At 46.1% G+C, this 20657-nt stretch overlaps 1 long non-coding RNA gene across 1 annotated transcript; it reads right to left on the bottom strand.

Annotated features, from left to right (window-relative positions):
- Positions 1 to 18450: 18450 nt before the first annotated feature.
- On the bottom strand, positions 18451 to 19829 carry LOC138818931 (uncharacterized). The gene is made up of 3 exons (XR_011369274.1): positions 19741 to 19829; positions 19211 to 19317; positions 18451 to 18472 (listed from the first exon to the last, which is right to left on the bottom strand). It is a non-coding gene; the product is annotated as an uncharacterized lncRNA (long non-coding RNA).
- Positions 19830 to 20657: the final 828 nt, after the last annotated feature.

Raw genomic sequence — 20657 nt, forward strand, 5'->3', positions numbered from 1 at the left:
CGGGCAGAAAAAATGGCATCTCTATACTATGTGACACCCAATACTTAGGTAATTCATTATGCCCCCATTTAATGAATGTGATTGTTTAAATCTTCTTCAAGTATTAATTAAAATCAATCAGTGTCCTATAAAATAATTGTGTATAATTTTATCCTAGAATCATTCAAGAACTGCCCATTCAATCATGACATACATCACATTCCATTGGTATTCATATGGATAGGAATGAGTTTCTTAGGATCTCCCACCTGCCATTTGGAGATGGCAGGACCAGGATTCAAACTGTGGGCTCCAGCTCCCACCACTTCAACCTGAGGATAGGGAACTCACCGGTCTGTCCAAGAACATCAGCAAGACCAGTGATTAGGCAGGTACCAGTGGCTCTCAGCAGTCCTCCTTGATACTTACAAGGCTGTGATAGGAGGATCATGGTCAAAGTCACCCTAAGCAGAAAAGTCCTTGAGACCCCTGTCTAACTTCAGTGCCAACAAAGCCAGAAGTAGAGCCGTATGGCTCCAGTGGCAGAGGGCTAGCCTTGAGCAAAAGCAGCTCATGGACTGTGCCCAGATCCTGAGTTCAAGGTCCGGGACTGGCAAGAAACAGACATACACAACAATCTGTGCAGCCATCCAGCTATACAGGTCACCCTTTTGTCCCCAACTCAATTGGACAGAGTTCCCTGGGAAAGGGGCTAGAGGGCCACTGTCATCTTGACTCCGCCCATTCTGGGTGCATCACAGGATTCAGCCACACCCCCATTATTTCATGGTTCTTTCTGACCAATGGGATACAAGAATTATTGCCACGCCCACATTCCATGCTGTCTTATAGATGGACTAGGTTCTGTTAGCACACTTGGAGGCTGAGATCCACAGGGGGAAAATCCTTCCACAGGAGCAGCAGGCCCGCTGTAGGCACCCGGGCCACCAGGCAGCTCAGTGCCAGACTAAGCTGGAGCCACAGGCCCTCTCCCCCATGAGCTGTCACCACAATATGTGTGGGGATGGGAAGCAGGACATATGGGTATCTAAGAAGAAAATCTGCTTCATCCATGACCTGCCTGATGAGGTGGACTTCCAGAGTCCAGCAAGTGAGCTCCACCATGGATACAGCCAGCTATCAGCACACATCTGAACCATCGAAGAGTCCCCTTTGGTGTGTAAAGAGCAGATGTTGGTCCTGCATGAGCTGTGCTGGGAGAAAGCCGAGTGCTTGCACTGGCTGTCCCAGGAGAAGATGGAGAAGAGGAGAGTGCTGCAGGAGCTGCAGTTGCTCCCAGCAGGGGAAGGCACAGACAGCAGTCTCCAGATGCCAGCACAGGCTGAGCCCCCAACCACCAACACCGCTTCAGATGCCTCAGGGCCGGTGGTGGGTGAAATGAGGGAGGAGCAGAAAGGTTTTGAAGAATTGCAACTTGAAGACAGCATGGAAACTGCCAGAGGAGAGGTCAGGGTTCCCGAACCCATAGTGGACTCCCCCAAGAAGCATATCCTGCCAAAGATGCCCCACATCCAGATCCACCCACAGCTCCCAGGCTCAGGGGAGGAGTGCTCCCTCACTTTCTTCTGTAGACTGATGCAGATGATGACTCTCTATGTGACATACTGACTCTCAAAAGCCTTGGCAGCCACCAGAAGTAAGTGGCCAGGTGCCCTTCTCTCAGGACTCCATCTGCCAGGTGACAGGAAGTTAAACTGGGGGTCGGGTAGGGCATAGGCTGCTGGGACTTGGCCCAAACTCAAGGGACATCTAATGGCCCATTGGTGGCCAGGAAAGAGGCCCATGTTATGCTTATCACAAATAATAAATTATTTACAAAGCAAAAAAAACCTGTCCAACAAAGATTTGTTCTTCTAGTCCTGGGGCTTGAACTCAGGGCCTGGCCACTGTCCCTGAGCTCTTTTTTGATCAATGCTGGCCTTCTATCAGTTGAGCCCCACCTCTCCTTCCAACATTTTCTGTGTGGAATCGAACCCAGGGCTTCAGGCATGATCGGCGACCACTCTACCACTGAGCCACATGTTCAGCTAAGATGATTCCCCCCCCAAACCCATATGGCCATTCCTCAGATAAATAGGGCTAGGATGAATATGAAGCACAAGTCTGGTTCACAACAAAATACTCCCCCGCCCCCTCTTCCCAAACCCTTAGTTGAAGTTTCTCTTCTAACATTGAGGGATGAGAAAGGGAGAAGGGAGTCCTGAGAGAGTACCAACAACAATGGCCCCCTGAGTCCTACATCCTCTCCCACACGTGGTCCTCCAGATTCTGATCTTACCTGATTCAATGTGGAGTCTACACTGTCTCCCCACCACTGCAAGGCTCAGGATGAGCTAAATGTCAGCCCTGGCCTCAGCCCACACCCAGGGTGGAAGCTCCTAGTCCCAGACCCACTTCCACCTCTGACTGCCACGAGTTAGGCCAGACCCACCACTCACCACTATGTTGGCGGTGATGACCTCATGCATGGATTACAGGAAGACAGTCTATGGCAAAGAGCAGAAGCAGCAGGGTGAGGAGGGCAGAAGGAGGAGGGATGATTGCTGTGGGACCTTCCTTGGAGCCCTCCTATCAAGCCACAGCCATGCTGACACAAAGCATGGACAAGGCCAAGGGGTGAGACGAGATGGAGGAGCACGGGACTAAAGCAGGTACTGTTTTGTCTTGGAGCACTTGAAAATTCCAATTATATTTGGCCCATGCCAATCCCAAAGCCAACATGCAATGCCTCTCCTTGTTGTTGTTGGCCGTGAGCGCTGTCCCTGAGCTCTTTTTCTCAAGGCTGGCACTCTACCACTTGAGCCACAGGACCACTTTTGTTTTCTGACTGTTCATCAAGGATAAGAGTCTCATACATTGTCCTGCCCAGACTCGCTTGGCACCATGATCCACCAGATCTCAGCTTCCTGAATAGCAATGATGCCAGGCATGAGCCACCAGTGCCCAGTATATGATGCCTTTTGAGGCATCTTGGCAAGTCTGTAAATGAGCCCCAAAGGGCCTGGATAGAACATGACCCACTCAAGGAGCTGGGATGGGGGAAGGCTGACCTCCTAGCAATTCTGTTTCCCAAAAATTAAAGATGTCAGGTGGTATATGCATCAAAGACCTAGGCCAGCAGCCACCAGGCTTAGTGGGGAAAAAGTAGAGAATACCCAAAGATTGTAGTGTAGGAATTTCTGATTTTGTATGCATGTGGGGTGTGTGTGTGTGTGTGTGTGTGTGTGTGTGTGTGTGTGTGTGTGTGTGTGTGTGTGTGAGTGTGTGTGTGTGTGTGAACTCAGGGCCTAGGCTCTATCCCTGAGTTTTCTTGCTCAAGGCTAGTGCTCAGCCCCTTGAGCCACAGCCCCATTTGCTTTTCGATGGTTAACTGTAGGTAAGAGTCTCAAGGACTTTCCTGTCCAGGGTGGTTGAAGCATGATGGGGGCCCCAGGGAAGCAAGAGTAAACACAACTCGCAGGTACAATCTCTATGGTGGGCGACTCCTGCTCCCTGGTGGCCAGACGCAGAACATGCGGCCCCATGCCATCATCCTCAAGAGTTCAATTTGGGGAAGTGACCAGGGCCAAGCTGACTTTTGCTCACCCTGATTGTTGATGCCAGAGCAGGTCTGTTCCACCCTAGGCCAAGAGAGCTCCAGGAGGCCCTGCTTACCAGGGACACAAGGAAGGGAGAGGTCAGCTCCAGGCTGAGCTAAGAACCTTTGCCTACGGATACCCCAACTTGGCCTTACTTATCACCATACGACCTGTCAAAGAACAACCCCACAAAACAAAATGGGAGCTGTGCCTCCAAGTGGTAGAGCTCTAGCATTGAACCAGAGAGCTCAGGGACAGGGCCCCCAAGCTTTGAGTTCAAGCCTCCCAGCTGAACTTTCCCCATAAAACACAGGTTAGCTAAATGTGAACTAGTAGGATTTGTGAAGTGTTTAAGAATGGTGATACTGAAGAAAGCACCCTAATTCTAATGACAGCTGAACTTGTGACATACAGCTTTGTGGTGAGTCCTTCAAAAGGCACAATTTCTGGGTCCTTCCTGCATGGGGGTTTTGTGCTGAGTCCCCAAAATGGTGCTGTTTGCTGAATCATCCCAAAGGGTGCTATGTGCTGAGTCCCTGAGAAGAGTGGGCTGTCCTGGGTTTTTCAAAGGGTGCTGTGTGCTGAGTCCATCACACAACATACTGTAAGCTGAGTCCTTCAAAATGTGTGGTATGCTAATTCATTCCAAAGGGTCGTGCTATGTGCTGAGCCCTTGAGAAGAGAGGGATGAGTTGAGCTTTTTGAGTGCAGTGTGCTGAGTCCTTTACACAGGGTACTCTGTACTGTCTTTCAAATGTTGCTGTGTGCTGAGTTCTTCCACAGTGTGGTATGTGTTGAGGCCCTCAAAATTGTTCTATGTGCTGAGTTTTTTTTTGTTTTTTTGTTTGTTTGTCTTTTTGGGGTCCGGTCATTGGGCCTGAACTCTGGGCCTGGGCGCTCTCCCTCAGCTCTTCAGCTCAAGGCTAGCACTCTACCACTTGAGCCACAGTGCCACTTCTGGCTTTTTTCCTTTTTGCTTATGTGGTGCTGGGGAACCGAACCCAGTGCCACCTGCATGCAAGGCAAGTGCTCTACCACTGATCCACCTTCCCAGTCCATGTGCTGAGTTTTTGAAGGGTGCTGTGCACTGGGTGTTTTACACAGGGTGCTTCATACTCAGCCCTTCAAAGGTTGCTGTGTGGAGTATTAACATGGTGTGATGTGTGGAGTCTTAACATGATGTCCCTGGGAAACAGTGCTACGTGCTGAGTTTTTCAAAGTATGCCATGCACTGAGTCCTTTACACTGCGGGCTATGGACTCCCTCCTTCAAAAGGTGCTGTGTGCTGAGTACTCTACCCAGCGTACTGCATGTTGAGTCCTTCAAAGGGAGCTGTGTGCTGAGTCCTTTACACAGGGTGCTTTGAGCTGTTTTTGGAAGTGCGTTGTGTGCTGAGTCATCCCAGAGGGTGCTATGTTCTGAGTCCTTGAGACGTAGTTATCCCCAACAATCACACACACACAAACACAAACACACATACATGCATGAGTGTCACCATGCAACTGCTTGGTGAGTGGAGTGGAGGAGGAAGCCTCAGGGCCCAGTCAGGGCTGTGACTGTGGGTGGGGGACTGGGCCCAGGGGAGGAGGGGGCCGAGCCCAGGTGCCCACTTTGGTGGCAGCAATGGCCAGGGACCCAAGGGTTCAGGGTCATGTGTGCAACAGGGATGGGGTGGCCCAGGAGAGGACTGTGGGGCCAAGAGAGAGCAGAAAAAAGAGTTAGCATGAACACAAGCACCAGTGGAAACGGCTTCAGTGGTGGTGGCCGCCCAGATCATAGCGTGGGATGCTGAGCCTGCATGGCAGGCACTTCGCTGGACGCAGCCCCTCAGAGTCGCGGCAGCCATGGCGGCAGGGAGCACAGCAGAGCAGAGGCTACTGAGGTGGAGGCATAGACGGTGGCGGAAGCCGCCTTCACAGGGCAGGAGGCCACTGAGGCGGCGGTGGTGGCTGAGGAGAAGGAGCAGAGGCTGCACACAGCCCCACCACGTGCCTGCAGATGCCTCCTCCTCCACCCAGCAGCACCGTGTTTCAAACATGGAGCTGACAGCACCAAAACTCGGAGCCTCTTGCAGGCACCTAGGGGAGATGGTGTGCCCCTGGATGGCTTGTGGCCTTGACTTGGTCCAGGCCTGTGGTCCTCAGACTCGGGGCACACACCCGGAGTTGCAGCTTCTCCCAGCAGCACATGTGAATGGCCGCCCTGCATGCCTGCACCCCACGACCCCTGCACCCTGCAACCCCCCTACTCTACCCTTCCCCTACCCGTGAGGACCAGGAACCGTTCCTCTCACCTCCCCTCTCCATCCCCCCCTGGACATCCCCTGCGCCCCACAGTCCACCCTGGCTCTGCCACAAATGCACTCCAGGGGTGGGGGGTGGATGTGGGTGTCTACCCAGGGATCCCACCCTCATCCTTAGTGGCCAGTGTTCCAGGAAAAGGGGAGCTGCAGGGATGGGTGGGGAGGGGGCACCACAGAACCCCTGGCCTGGAGCAGTGGGAGCCACATAGCCACGCATCTGCACCCTTCCCTGCTGGGAACCTGGTGGCTTTAGTCAGAGGTGGGAAGCAGCACCTCCACACCTGCCTTCTAAGGTCTTTTCCTTTTCACTGGGAGGGGGTGTTAGATGCAGAACATAGGCCCCCTTGATGTGTGAACCTTTGTCTTCTGTGCTCAGTCACCCTTTCACCTGAGGACATTCCCAGAAGAGCTCACTAGAGAGGTGAGGGCACTGGGGTCAGATAGAAGGTGGGTATTTGGCAGAGAAACACACCCCCTCTGACAAACATACACCTGTCTTGTACCCCCAAACCTGGGGGGGGCTGACAACCCCAGTTTTCAACAGTTCTGACTGGGTGATCACATTTCCCAGCTCTGCCAACCTCTGCTAGTGTTCCCAGGCCATCTGGTCTCCTTGTACTCCCCAAGAATCTGCCAAGTAGCCCAGAAGTATCTAGGCTGGAAGTAGGGAGTCCATCCATATATATAGCCTTTAGGACCCCAACAAAGTCCCCAACAACGACCCCACCCCAGGTCAGACACGTCTCTGGAGGCACCATGACCTCCTACTTTGTTTTCTGTCCAGGCTCTGAGGAGCCACCTGTCTCCAGACTCCTTCACCCAGCGTCCTAGGGTTTTGGTGAATGGGGATTCAAGGCTGGTTGTTGCCAAGGGGAAGGGTCTGGCCCTAGAAAAAGGGGGAGGCAGGGTGGTTCTGCATTATTAGAGCATTGTTCCCCTTGGGTGGGAGCCCCTGGTTCTGACAAGGGAACCCCCGTGCTCGAGCTGGTACATGCCCAGATGAGAAACCAACAAACTCAGGAGAGGCACTGCTCTGAGTCTGTATGCTTATGTGTGTGAGTGAAAGAGAGAAAGACAGAGAGACAGAGAGACAGAGAGAAAGAGACAGAGACAGAGAAAGACACAGAGAGAGAGAGAGAGAGAGAGAGAGAGAGAGAGAGAGAGAGAGAGAGAGAGAGAGAGAGAGAGAGAGAGAGAGAGAGAGAGAGAGAGAGAGAGAGAGAGATCATCTTTCTCAAGGTACAGCCTGTCTGTGCTCAGGTGAATAATCAGTTGTCAAATTCATGGATAAGTCTTCTGTCACTGGTTTGGATTTTTGTGTGTTTGTGTTTCTCTCTCTCTCTCTCTCTCTCTCTCTCTCTCTCTCTCTCTCTCTCTCTCTCTCTCTCTCTCTCTCTCTCTCTCTCTCTCTCTCTGTGTGTGTGTGTTGGGATAGCAGGGAGATGAGAACAATGAAAATATATTTGTCACTGTGTCTAAAAAGAGCAAGAGCATTTTATTTGTTGTTCTTTAATCACTAATGTCCAGTATGAGCCCAGCCACAATTTTTGTATTCTCTTTCACCGTTTCATGGCTCCTTTAGGGAAGGTTTCAGTAGATGTTCCTTTCCACCTCTTTCTTCCCCTTTCCTGCAGCCCACAGTAGCTGCTGGACCTGTGTTGGTCTCCCTTAGGAGGCCTGTGTGAACTGCAGACCAGAGTGGACACCTGCCCTTCTGTCTTCAGCCAGAAGGCTCATGAGGCTACTGTGACAACAGCTGCACTCTTCCAGCCAGACAATATGCTCTGGTGTGTATAATTGGAGCTAATTCAAAGTTGGGAATGTGTCTGCCAAACATAAATAGGGAATGAGATGGGGGGGAGTAGGGCAGTGGCTGTGAAGCTAGGAGGGTTGGGAAGTGTCAAACGGTGTGACATGGCAGATGGTTCACCGTGACCGAGAATGAGAGGGGAATCTTACCCAGGCATTGGCAGTGTCTGTGGGCATCAGGGAAGGGGGCTCCGGGCACCCAATGGTGGTGTGGATACCCTCCCGGGGCAGTGCACTGGTGGGCAGTCCTCCCTGGAGTTCTGCAGACACCAATCTGTGCCCTCCTGGGCTGTTTCCAGCTGGGCAATGATAAGCAAGTGTGTTCCCCATGCTGGAGCCTGCTTGGGATCAGGACATGGCAGTTAGCTAGGGCTCTCTGAATGCCATTTTCTGTAACCTGCTGTAGGCTGTCTGCAAGGAAAAGGGGACCACTGACTTTGGAACCCTTTAAGTTTGATTGGGACAAGTGAAATACCAGATTTTCCAGGGTTTTTTTTTCTTGAAGCTGGCAATTTCTACTAATGCCTGGGATTCTGGATTGGTCAAATTAGATGTACCATTTCAGCCACCAAACAATGACGTTCAAAGTGGCACAAGCAGAGTTCCCAAGCCAGATGGTCTCCTGCTATGAAGGTCATGCCTTGACTGCCTTTCTCCGGCAGCTGCTGATTCTCCTCCGGCTCTCTCTAGGGTGACCACTACAGTTGAGGATGTCATGGGGAGCACAGACTGTGACCTCACCATCCGCAGCAACCTGCCAGCTGTGAACAGAGACAATTCCCCAAACCTGTACTGGACTCTGGGAGATTCAGAGACCCGGGATGCCTCAAGGATCCTTTCTCTGCAACATGAAATTTGGGGGCCGGATATGGTGAACCATCCTTTCTGGCCCCAGGGAGTGGAGAAGAGGGCTCTTGAGCCGGGCATTCACTTCCCAGCAACCTTGTTCACACCAGAGTAGGGAATTGAGTTCCACAGAGCAGGTCAGTGGCTGGATAGAGATCTTTGAGAAGATAGGCATCCCAGAGACCCCGGAATCCAGTGAGTACATCATGGCTCACATCCTTGGAAACAAAACAGTTAAGTGGGTGGCACCAGGAGGGTAGGAAAGGAGAGAGAACAGTGAGAAAGCTACATCAGGCTTTGCCCCCACCAAGGATGCTTACCTGAATTGAATGGGACTTTTCTGTAGTATTGTTGTAGGCAAATGCTCATTTATTTATACAACAAACGGTTACAGTGTGTGCCAGGGCCGGAAGGGAAGGGGGCGGCATAGACAATGAAAGGTTCCAGTGCTGGTTCCACAGCACATGAAGAAATCTTGGTTTGAGTTGGATGCCGGTGCTTCACACCTGTCATCCTAGCTACTTAGGAGGCTGAGATGGGAGGATTGAGGCTTAAGGCCCAGGCAGGAAAGCTTGTAAGACTCTTATCGCCTAGTAACTACCAAAAAGAAAACGCCAGAAGTGGATGAGTGGCTCAAGCCATAGACTGTTAGCTTTGAGTAAAAAGGCTCAGGGACAACACCCATGCTCTGAGTTCAAGGCTTAGGAGTGACACAAAGAGAGGAAAGAGAAAGAGAGGAGGAAACAATGGAGGGAGAAAAGGAGGAAAGGAAGGAAGAAGGGAGCATGCAAGCTTTGGTTTGGAGTCCCTGGATCAAGGGAGCCAACCATTCACAATCTCTGTGGGGTCAGTTTAAGAGCCAAAATCCAGTATGTAGGACCAAGCCACAGACCCCTCAGTCACTTCATGACATCTAGAATCTGTATGGTCGCTGACTGCAGAGGGAAACAGTCTCGGGTAGACCATAGGGTTCAGGGTGGGTCACAGAGTTTCAATCTCCCCTGTCTCACCGAGTTTATTTTCCTGTCAGATAAGAAAGTGTCCAATGGCTAGAGAGGTATAGAGTGAAAGAGTGTCAAGAGGGGTTGTCAAGGGATAAGCATTGCAACGGACCAGCTCGGCCGGAGCACTGGGACCGATGGGACAGGGATCTCGGGATAGGTGGGCAAAGGAGTTGGCGAAGTGACAAACAGACATAGACTCAAAAGAGTTGCATCTGAGTGTATCTTTATTGAGGAGAATTAACATTTTTATACAGTGTGTGATCGTGACATAGATTTTTTGTTTATTTAAGCACGTAATCAAATTTTTAAAGGCAAAGCATTGATGAATTACATGAAAATTAATGACTATTCCACCAACTGTTTAAGCTAAGTGGTGCGAAACAAGTCTAGCATATTGTTTAATAGAATACGTCATCTATTCAGCCTTTTTTATGTTTAATAATTAACAAACCTAAGACAGGGCTGTACTTACATTATACTCTTTTTAATTTTATCCAATTAATTTCATCTTTATAAGCTCCTGTATAAGGAAATGGTTCTTGGTTGGTTCAGGAAATATGTCACTAACTTTATATTTTGTGTGAAAACACCATCTATTCCCTATAACGTAAGTTGGACTAAACTTAATCATAACTGTTGGGAGAATCTTTCTTTTTCTTATATAATCAGAGGTCCCTTCTTTTTTAGAACTCTCTAAACTACTGGGATAACTCTTTCTAACTTAGTTTAGTTTATTGATTTTGTCTGTTGGACATATCTAGAAATTTTAAGTCTCTATATTTACTATTTGTGAGCTGCAAAACCGCTTGTGAAGTTGTAGGAGTTTCTGGAGGCAACGTCACATCAGATGATAGATTGATTGGGGGATTGCCCACATTTAATCTTTGGCCTTAGTCTTTATTACTTAGAGAAGCCATCTCTATTGGACTGGAAAAATACAACATGCTCTGTTCACGGATCAATAGAAAAATAGCCAAAATGAGAATAAAGGCAACGAATGTACAGCCAAGAAGAATATAGTAAGAATAAGGGTAGAGGCTATAAAGGTGCAGCCAAGTGTATGGGAAGCCTTGAACCAACACTCCTTTCCTGGGGGCATGCTTCCTTGAAGCTCTTTGTCCAACACAATCTCTCACGCAGACTCCGCAGAAGGTGGGGTGGCACCCACTGGTCACAGAAAGATGTCCACTCAGCTGGAAATACCAGGAACCACTGGAAGTGAAGAAACTTAAGCGTTTGACCTTGTTTCTCTGGCCAGAGATTATTCATTGAACTTGCAGTCCCTTATTCTGTTGTCCATGTCAAATCAGAAGCCATTTATCCACCACAGGCAGCTTTATGGAAGTGCTCTGCCCACCTGCGCCGGCCTCTCTTTGCTGAACCCAGCTAAGGACTCATTGCAGACACATCTTCATGGCTGCTTTGCCTGCTGTGATCTCTGCTCCTTTCCAAACGCTTGCTTCGGCAGCTTTCTCTCCATTGTGCCTCTCGGACTGGGTTCCCATGGTGGTTGGATACTGAGCTGCTTGTTAGAGGAGGAAACAAGAGTTGTTGTATACAATGGCAGGTCTGAATTGGCCTGGAGGCAGGACAGATGCTCTCCCAGGTGGGACTTGTCAGGGCACAGGGCAGGCATCCTGCCACTGGGCCCTGGGACACTGTGGTGAGCAGCAGTCACACTGGAATGTCTCTTTCTCAGACAACAACGGGTTAAGTCTGACCAGATTGTCTTTTTTAGGGAATCCAGTTCTCCACCATCTCCTGGGGGATGCCTGGGGCTTGAGTCTATGCCAAGCTCCACTTCTGTCCAGAACCTTTCATTCCAAAAGTTTCAACCAAGTGTATGTGGCATGGCAAAGCATGAAGATGAAGAGGGAGGACGATCCCAGATCAAGCATGTCAGGCCATTGTAGCCATGACCTCAAATGACAACCTAGACCATCAGTGATAGAGCCTTCGACACAGCCACATGGCACTTAAAATCCTGGCACTCTGGGTTCACCATTGACGACCTGGTTGTCGTTGGCTACAGGATGCCTGTGCAGTACATCCTTGGGGAATGGGAATTTTGCTGGCTCAATCTGAAAATGACACCTGCAGTGTTCATTCCTGGACAAGAGACAGAGGTAGACATGCCACTGGCACAGGACAGCCAGGAAATGAGGGCGGGAGTCAGACCCGTGTTGCTCTGAGACTTCCTCTAGGGAACTCTAGGGCCCCGTGACTGCCACTCTCTGAGGTAGAGGTGGGTCTCTTTGCTGGCTCAGCCTTTATTCTAGAAGACAGATGTAGGATTCAGAGAGGGCCGACTGAAGGTCGAGGCTGGTTGGAAAACCAGAGGCACTGGGTTCTGAGCAGGGTTGTTTCATTGAGGATACTCACAACCCAAGATCATTCCTGGGATGGATCAGCCCATTTCTCCTTCTCGAGAGAGAGGGACCTAGAGCCCTCCAGTCTGCATCCCATGGCTGAGAAATCTATTCATTCCCATATCCTTGGTTGGATAACTAGACCTCAACTGACTGCCCAGTGTTGAGGCAGGACAGGGAGAGATCTTGAGTCCTTGATGAGGTCATGGTCAGTATGAGATGTTTTTTAAATTTTTTTTATTGCAAAGATACTATACAGAGGGTTACAGTTACATGAGTGAGGTAATGAGTACACTTCCTCTTGAACATTGTTACCCCCTCCATTGTTTTCCCCCTACCATCCCCTCCCTCCCTCCCTTCCCTGAGGTTCTTTTTTTTTTTTTGATTGTGATTAAGTGATTACATAATTTCCGGAAATTCACAGTATTGTGGAATAATGATGCTCATTTAAAGTCACAAGTTCATTCTAATTTTCCTGGAGCAAATTGTCTATCACAGTCTGTAATATATAACGGTGCTCACATGTTATATACCATATATGTGATCAGCAGCATGGGGATATTTGGTAGTGGTTCAACCAGATGAGTGGGAGTTCTTTGTTTCTTAAGTCCTATTAGTTTTGTCATATCACCTAACATTTTGGATTTAGCATCCACTTATCAGGGAGACCATGTACTGTTTGTCTCTTCATTCTTGGCTTACCTCGCTCAACATGATTCCTTCTAGCTCCATCCATTTCCCTGCAAATGCCATTATTCTGTCATTTCTAATGGCTGCATAATATTCCATTGTGTATAGATACCACAATTTTTGGATCCATTCATCTGTGGTGGGGCATCTAGGTTGTTTCCATATCCTAGCTATTGCGAACAGTGCTGCAATAAACATGGAGGTGCACGTGTCCTTGTATATTGGTTCCTGTTGTTCAGGGTAGATGCCTAGAAGTGGTATGACTGGGTCGTAAGGGAGGTCAATCTTTAGCTTTCTAAGGACCCTCCAGACTGCTTTCCAAAGTGGTTGTATAAGTGTACATTCCCACCAGCAGTGTAATAGCGTTCCTCGTTCTCCACATCCCCTCCAGCATTTGTGGTTGGCTGATTTGTGGATGTGGGATATTCTGACTGGGGTAAGGTGGTGTCTCAGGGTTGTCTTTATTTGCATTTCCTTCACCACCAGAGATGATGAACATTTCCTCATGTGTTTCTTTGTTTTGGCTATTCTAGGTCTTTTGTTGTTCCATATGAAATTTTGGACTGTTTTCTGTATTTCAGTGATGTACGTCATTGGGATTTTAATAGGAATTGCATTGAATTTGTATATTAGTTTGGGAAGTATTACCATCTTTACTATATTAAGTTGGCCTATCCAGGAGCATGGGAGGTCTTTCCATTTCCTAGTGTCTTCTGCAATTTCTTTCTTTAACTGTTTATAGTTCTCAATAAATAGTTCTTTTACATCTTTGGTTAGGTTAATTCCTAAATATTTTATTTTTCGGGAGGTTATTGTGAATGGGGTTGCTCCCTTTATTTCCCTCTCTTCCTGTACATTATCAGTGTATAGGAAGGCAACTGATTTTTGTGGGTTTATTTTGTATCCTGCTATTTTGACGAAGAGAGTTATGATTTCTAAGAGATTCGGGAAGGACTTTTAGGGATCGTGGAGGTATAGTATCATGTCGTATGCAAAAAGGGATAGTTTAACTTATTCTTTCCCTATGCGGATCCCTTTAATGTCTTTTTCTTGCCTTATTGTCCGGGCTAAGGGTTCTAGGACTATATTGAAGAGGAGTGGAGACAGTGGGCATCCTTGCCTTGTTCCTGATTTTATGAGAATTGGTTGTAGCTTTTCCCCATTAAGTATAATATTGGCTATTGGTCTGTCATAAATGGCTTTTATTGTTTTTAGAAATGTTCCTTCTATTCCTATTTTCTCCAGAGCTTTTAGCATGAATGAATGTTGAATTTTGTCAAAGGCCTTTTCTGCATCTGTAGCAATAATCATGTGATTCTTGACCTTGGCTCTGTTGATATGTTGGATTACATTTATTGACTTACGTATGTTAAACCATCCCTGTGTCTCTGGGATGAAGCCTACCTGGTCATAGTGAATTATGTTTTTTATGTGTTTCTGGATTCTGTTACCTAGAATCTTGTTAAGGATCTTTGCATCTGTGTTCATTAAGGAGATTGGCCTGTAATTCTCCTTTTTGGTTGGGTCTTTGCCTGGTTTGGGGATGAGTGTGATATTGGCTTCATAGAATGAGTTTGGGATAGCTCCCTCCTTCTCTGTTTCTCTGAAGAGCTTGAGGAGTATGGGTATTAGTTCTTGTTTAAAGGTCTTATAGAATTCTGCTGTGAATCCATCTGGTCCTGGGCTTTTTTTTGTTGGAAGACTTTTGATAGCTTCCTGTATCTCATTGTAGGATATTGGCTTATTTAATTGGTTAACTTCTTCTTTGCTCAGTTTGGGCAACTTGTATTTCTCTAAAAATGCATCCATTTCTGCCCGATTTTCTTCCTTTAGAGAGTATAGCTTTTGAAAGTAGTCTGTTAGAATTGTTTGGATATCTTGGGTACGTGTGGTGATGTTTCCCGTGGCATCCCTAATCCTATTAATATGGGTTTCCTCTCTTCTTTTTTTAATTAATCTAGCCAATGGGCAATCAATTTAGTAAATTTTTTAAAGAATCACCTTTTTGTGTGGTTTATTTTGGTTATGGTTTTCTGATTTTCTAATTGGTTAATCTCTGCTTTTAATTTGGTTATCTGGCTTCGTCTAGTAGCTTTAGGTCCCATTTTTTCTTGTTTTTCTAGCTGTTTTAATTGCAACATGAGATTATTTACTTGGTCTGTCTCCATTCTCTTGATGTGGGCACTGAGGGCAATAAATTTGCCCCTCAGGACTGCTTTTGCTGTGTCCCACAAGTTTCTTTGTGAGGTGTTTTCATTTTCATTGAGTTGTAGGAAATGCTTTATTTCTTCTCTGATCTCTTCTGTTATCCAGGCATTGTTAAGGAGTGTGCTGTTCAATTTCCATGTATTAGAGAAATTTCTGTGGTATGCTTTGTTATTGAGACCTAGCTTGATTCCATTGTGGTCAAATAGGATACAGGGGATTATGTCGATCCCTTTGTATTTACTTAAGTTCCTTGCATGAACTATGATATGGTCTATTTTGGAGAAAGTTCCGTGAGCTGCTGAGAAGAATGTGTACTGTGTTGTTTTAGGGTGAAATACTCGGTAGATGTCAGTTAATTCCGCTTGAAGTATGGCCTCTCTTAATTCGGTAGCTTCTTTGCCAATCCTCTGGTTGGTAGACCTGTCCTTTGGTGAGAGTGGTGTGTTAAAGTCTCCTAGTATTATCGTATTGGGATCTATTTTATTCTGTAAGTTTGAGAGCATTTGTTTAACATCTCTGGGTGCACCAATATTTGTGGCATATAAGTTGATGATGGTTATATCCTCCTCTTGGATTGTTCCCTTTATTAATATGTAGTGTCCGTCCTTGTCTTTCTGTACTGATTTTAATGAAAAGTTTATTTTGTCAGATATCAGGACGGCTACACCTGCTTTCTTACTGGGGGCGTTTGATTGGTAGATCCTTTTCCACCCCTTCACTCTGTGTTTGTTTGTATGTTTGGCTGAGAGGTGGGTCTCCTGAAGGCAACAGATGGATGGTTCTTGTTTTCTGATCCAGTCCTCAGTTCGTTTTCTTTGAATTGGCGAATTCAGCCCATTTATATTAAGAGAAAGTATAGAGAGATGCATTGTTGTCCCTGCCATTCCGTTTTCCTAAGTTTTTCTTCTTTCCTTTCCTCCTGTGCTTGCTCAGTTAGACTTTGAGTAACGCCTGTTTGGGGCAGGCCCCAGTTCCTGGTTGCTTTCTTCAGGTTGTGTGCCCCCTCTTAGAATTCTTTGTAATGCTGGCTTAATGTTTATGTATTCATTTAGTTTTTCTTTGCTATTAAAAGTTTTCAGTTCTCCATTGAATGTGAATGCTAGCTTTGCCGGGTATATTAGTCTGGGTTGGCAGTTATTGGCTCTCAGGGCTCGTATGGTGCTTTCCCAGGCTTTTCTTGCATTCATTGTTTGTGTGGAGAGATCTGCAGTGATTCTACTTTTTTTTCCCATTGTAGTACAGGTCCTTCTTCATTTCTGCTGCATGAAGGATTGTTTCCTTATTATTCAGATCTATCATTTTTACTATAATGTGTCTAGAAGTGTTTCTCCTGGTGTCTTGCTTGTTGGGTGTTCGATAAGCTTTTTTGATGTAGTTAAGATGGTCGTTTTTGAGGTGGGGAAAATTTTCATTGATTATCTTGTTAAATAGGTGTTGCATTCCCTTGTTCTGGAATTCCTCACCTTCGTCCACTCCGATTATGCGAAGGTTAAATTTTTTAGCATTATCTGCTGGCTCTTGAATTTCCCTTTGGTTTAATTTGAGTGATTTTTCCATATCTGTCACTTTTTGGTCCAGTTGGTGTATTCTGTCTTCTGTATCTGACACTCTACCTTCCCTTTCATTCACTCTGTTGATCGTGGCTTATATTGTGATTTGCATGGAGGAAATGGATCCCTTTATGGATTCAATGTTGGTTCTCAGAGTACTGATCTCCCCTCTCAATGAGGTATGCATTACCTCTAATTTGGGGTTTATCTCACTTCTTACTGAGGTTTGTGCAGCTTCTATTTTTGCATGCATCTCTTGTTTGATACCCTGTATCTCTTTTGATAGATCATCCTTGTGCTCTTTCAATTTCTGATCAATTTCTCGCTTTATTTTTTAAGTCATTGCCTCCAGCAACCCTTGGATGTAGCTTTTGTCTTCCATTCCTGCTTTGCTCCCACTGGGGCTCTCCCCTGCGTGGCTGCTGGCTTTTGAGGTGAGCTTGCTGTCCTACATGGTGGTAAACCTTGTGATTTTTCTCTGTGATTTTCGCATGGGGGTTCAGGAGACTGCTCTTCAATTTTGTTTTGGTGTGTCTGTCTTTGCTTGGTTGCTGATTCTATATTGGTAGAGAGAGTCTGTGCCTGATCTAGGTTCTGTTGGGAGCCTATTTCCAGCTGCTATTCTGACCTACTTAGGATTCTCAGCTCTCTGCTGTAGATTGCTGGCAGTTCCCGCCTTTGGAAGGGTTGAGCAGTCTAGACCGCTTGTGTTTGCTCCTACGGGTGCTCTTTTGAAGAACAGATGCTCTGGATGCACTCTCCCAAATACTGGAGTCTGCTATGGACTCCTGATGCGTTTTTGTTTGTTTGTTTTGGGCTGGTTGTGGGCTTGAACTCTAGGTTTGTGTGCTGTCCCTCAGCTCTTCAGCTCAAGGCTGGCACCCTACCATTTGAGCCACAGCACCACTTCTGACCCTTTTTGCTTTTGTGATGCTGAGGAATCAGTTCCAGAGCCTCATACTCCAAGACTATCACTCTATTTCTGAGCCACCTTAACAGTCTGAGCTCCTGCTTACTATCAGGTGCTGGCAGCCTGTGTTGCCCAATTCCCAGTCTAGTGTATATGGGTGGAGTTTTGGTGGTGTTTGTGCTTCTCTTGTCCTGGGCCTCCAGGTCTTTTGTTGTCACAGGCGTGCTTCCCGGGGAGTGTTGTTTCCTGGTTTTCTCCCCTCTGTTGAGGCGTATGCTCAGCTTTTTACTTCAGTTGGGAGGAGTTGGTCGTGTTGTTCAGGCGCTGGATCCCCGGGCCTGGTTCCGGCCCCAGCCTGGAGTGCGGCCAGTAAAGGTTGGGGGAGGGGTCTTCGCTTTTTTCTGTTCTGAAATTCTTCTTTTCCTCTCTTTCTTTTTTGTTATTTTCCACCTCTGGTTTTTCTCTGAGTGTTCATCTTTTTGTTGTTTTCTGTCTCTTGGGGAGATTAAGCGTTGGAACTCGAACTCTCTTTTTGGTTGGAGAGAGCTGTGGCGTTTCCCTACTGCCCGTCGCCATCTTGGTCCCCCCTTATACATAAGCTTTAAAATGTTGCTTCCCCCCTGTTTTTCCTTTTTTGTTTTTCTTTTTCATGGTCATGGGCCTGGGCACTGTCCCTAAGCTCTTAAGATCAAGGCTAGCACTTTACCACTTGAGCCACAGGGCCACTTCAGTTTTTCTGGCTGTTAATTGGAGGTAAGAGTGTCACAGATTTCCTGCTAAGGCTAGCTTTGAACTACCATACTCAGATCTTAGCTCCTGAGTAGCTAGGATTACAGACATCAGCTACTGGCTCCCAGCTAAAATGTTACTTATTTTAAGTTCTGTGATTTAGTTGAGGGAGTAGCATGAGTGTGTAGAAAGGTAACTTACAAATAATCTCCAAATAATTTCAGAGTTTCATTTTCATAATACTTATTGCAATGATTAATAACAGAAGCTCACAAAGTAACAGAATGATCCTTCATTTTCCCCTTCCTATAGGTATTATTGGAAGAAAATGAGTGAGATCCAAGTCTAAGACAATATGTACTTGAAATTATAAAAAATTATTTTGATGACACATAAACAACCAGATTACACAACATCATTTTCATTTTTTAAAGAAAGGAATGTCATACAGGTATATTTATTGGCAGGTTTTTTCATCTGAAAAACAAAGAAAAAAGTATCATAAAAAAGCTGATGGGAATCAGCAGCTATGTAAGTGTGATTGGAGAGTTTAAGACATGAATTTATTCAGGTAAAATAATTATTTGGGAAAGGTATCTGTTCACTGAGTTTATTCATCATTAATTTTATTCATGTATCACTTAATATATAAACACATACATGTGTGTGTGTGTGTGTGTGTGTGTGTGTGTGTGTGTGTGTGTGTGTGTGTGTGTGTGTGTGTATCAGCAGTATCCGTCCAGTGAACTGTTTGCTTAGGTAATTTCATGTTAAGTTCATCAAAAAGATGGACTTCCATAAACTTTAACAACCCTGCAACACCACTGCACATGCAAACTTAAGGGTTCACCATTGTAAGCCAGACCTGTGTTTTACCAAAGCATATACAAAGCGTATATAGTGTGTTATTTTTTCATTTAGGCTTGACACAAAATGTGTTTGTCCCTAGAAATAAATGATGGTATTATAACTACAATAATTTATTGTAAATCTTTACATTGAACACATGTTCAACATGAGTTGTTCGTTCTTTCTTTTTCATATTTTAATTTTAGGAAGTTGATTTGAGTTTTGATGTTGTGTTTGCCAGACAGGTACTCCACCACTGGAGTCACTACACCAATCCTTTTTGTTTAAGTTACTTTACTCATAGATTAGCAATTTTTGCACCTAGCCTAAAAAGCAGGGATCATAATTGCATTCCAATATCCCTACCTAGTAGGTGGATATGGGTGATACTTTCCTTCCTAGAATGTCTCAGAAGTGTGATCTTCTCAAATTCTACCACTTTAGTTAATAGTGTGTGATCCAGTTCTGCCTATCTGTAGAAGACAGAAATAAATGATTACCGGTAATTTGAGTTAATCATTGGCTAATATAGGTGATTTGATATTAAAATGTAGGGTAAGTTTAAAAGTATAATCACAGTAGTCATATTTTGCTAAGTAAATTTTGTTTCACATTAAAAACACATCTTAACCAGAATTAATGACTTATTTTGCTGTCTGTCAACTGGTATGTCATTTGGGAAACCTCATGTCTTCCATGCATGATAAAGGACTTTGAATGATCTGATGTACTGGCTCACATCTATAATCATGGTTAGCAATCAGAAATAAATAGATCACAATTTGAACATAGCCTAACCAAAAATTTAGGAAGTCCCAGCCTCAACAAACTAGTGAATCATGTTGAATCATGCCATTAATCTCAGTATCACAAGAGGCTAGGTTTCTGCCCAGTACCTGAGTCACTTAGGTAACTGGTTCACTTCGAGGCAGTCACCTCTTCTGATGCAGAAACTGGGCTAAGATTTAGCCAAAAGGAGGGAGGAGTCTGCCCCACCTTCCCAGAGTGGACTTCACAGAATGCAGTGAAAACATGCTTGCTTTCCTCCTCCAAATAGCTTGAGATGGCATGCTGCTGAGTGTACATTATTTGATTCCAGTGATCTGTGGTAGAGATGTAAGGAAACATTAAACTAAATTTCATATTTGCCCATTGAGCTACTCTTCCCAGCTTGTGAGTTCAATTCAGCAAGTGTTCATTATTTGAGAGTTGAGAATACTGGGGTAGGGGAGAGAGGGAGGTTTAGTGAAGGAGAGGAGAGATTGGTAGAGAGAGGGAGAGAGGAGAGATGGGGAGAGAAAAGAAAGGAAGGAAGGAATGAACAAACGAACAAAGGAACAAAGAAGGAAGGAAAGAAAGAAAGAAGGAAGGAAGGAAGGAAGGAAGGAAGGAAGGAAGAAAGGAAGGAAGGAAGGAAGAAATGATTGAGAATGAATGGTTTGGAGTCAGGAATTACATGGCAGAGGTACTACTTGTATTTGGTATTAGGTCTGCCCCAGGCCATGCAGACCCTATGCAGACACCTCCCCACTTCTTTGCTAAGTTTCCACCCTTTATGTGTTACCTAGTTATCTGGGACTCCTGAAGGCAGCCACCTCACCCCTCCCCCCCATTAAGTCACAACCTGGTCAGCTACTGGTCACACTTTCCATCTGACCAGAGGAGAGTCCCAGGCCCCGAGGTCACATCCAGATCCAATGTGGTCAGACTTTTCCCCAACCTGGGCATACCTCATCTGGTCTTTGGCTTAGATACGACTTGGCCCTAGGTTGGGTCACCAACACCCCCCCCCCCCTTTTCTACATGCCTCTCC

This window comes from Dipodomys merriami, unplaced genomic scaffold, assembly GCF_024711535.1.
Source record: "Dipodomys merriami isolate MVZ:Mamm:240054 unplaced genomic scaffold, mDipMer1.0.p SCAF_798, whole genome shotgun sequence".
Taxonomy (NCBI): domain Eukaryota; kingdom Metazoa; phylum Chordata; class Mammalia; order Rodentia; family Heteromyidae; genus Dipodomys; species Dipodomys merriami.